Consider the following 1590-nt stretch of genomic DNA (forward strand, 5'->3'; position numbering starts at 1 on the left):
TGTTTACTTTAAACAATGTTGGCTACAAGATCCATCCATCAATCCATCCATCCATCCATCCATCCATCATCCATCCATCCATCCATCCATCCATCCATCATCCATCCATCCATCCATCCATCCATCCATCATCCATCCATCCATCCATCCATCCATCCATCCATCCATCCATCCATCCATTCCATCAAAAGAACGTCCTATAGTTACTGTTAACATCTGTAAGACGTGAAATTGCAAACAATGAAATAATTTGGCCTCTGAGATGAACATTTTCAGTATAACATCTTTAGAAGTGCGATTTGATTTGCATCCAAAGCAGATCATTTACTACACAGTGATCAGTCCACTGACTAAAGCACAATATCCCAAGACCGAAACATCTGTTTAGCAGTGACTGGGCAGATGTTGATGGGAAAAAAGCATCAAGGAGACGTTTACCTGAGATGAAACTGGAATCAAACCCACAGATCTCCATATTCATTTCTATCCTGCCCAGTCCTGCTCTCACTTCACCAAAAAAAAATAACCTTGTCTGTGTCACACTGACTTCTTAAATTTACTCACACACTTCACCTTTACGGGTCAGAGCTGAAGCGTGACGCTGCACCTTCACGGTTCGCTGTTCAAGGTTTAAACATCTGCAGAAGAGACACACAATGAGAAGGATGTTTACCGGTTCACAATGTGCGTTGTGCGAGGCTCTGTTGTATTTTTGGTTTTTGACGCGTCGCTCCTCCTGTGAGTTTTGTGAAGCAGTAAAATGACTGGGCAGCGACTTGGAGCTTCAAAGCAAATTGCTGAATGTATAAAGTGAGCGGCGCTTTGTTGCTGCTGTGATTACTTTCAGTGAGGCGATGGCATGCTGTCAGCACTGCCCCAAGTGCTCTCCAAGGAAGAATTTAATTTACTCGTCCTCTCTCAGCAGGAGCAATAAGGCCGTTTTCTGCAAAAAATTTGTCCGTGTAAATTAGTTTAGTGACGGCACACCTCTCATGTTGTTTTCCAGCAAGTACAGTTTGGAGGAATCACTTCACCTCCTCTGCTTTCTTTGTGTGTTATCATTAAATTCATTTAATCACATTTACTGCTATTTATAAGTATTAAATAACAATGTTGGTGTTACCTTCCATTATGAGAGCCACTTAAATGAACAATAACACACGTATTCTGTGCTGTAAAAACACATTTTTGTAGTTTTTAATTGTCCCTATTATGTAACACTCTTCCTAAAATTTAGACGATAACAGAACAAGTTTGAATAAAAGCTCATAATAAATCTTTACAAGAATTCACCAAAAGGCATGTGAATGAATCTAAAGCCAGCAGGAAGAAGGTTCTTTGTTCTGACAAATTCAAACTGAGCTTTCTGGCCATCGTGTTTGGCAGACATCAAACACTGCATCATCATCACAGATACCCCTCACCCACCGTGAAGCACAGCGGTGGCAGCATCATGATGTAGGGATGCTCCTCAGCAGCAGGTCCTCAGAGGATTTTAAAGACAGAGGATGAAATGAATGCAACAAAATATCGGCAAATCCTGGAGGACAAGCTGATGCAGTTTTGAGTGTCTTGTCTATCCCAGATGTT

This window comes from Stegastes partitus, unplaced genomic scaffold, assembly GCF_000690725.1.
Source record: "Stegastes partitus isolate 25-593 unplaced genomic scaffold, Stegastes_partitus-1.0.2 Scaffold894, whole genome shotgun sequence".
Classification (NCBI taxonomy): Eukaryota; Metazoa; Chordata; class Actinopteri; family Pomacentridae; genus Stegastes; species Stegastes partitus.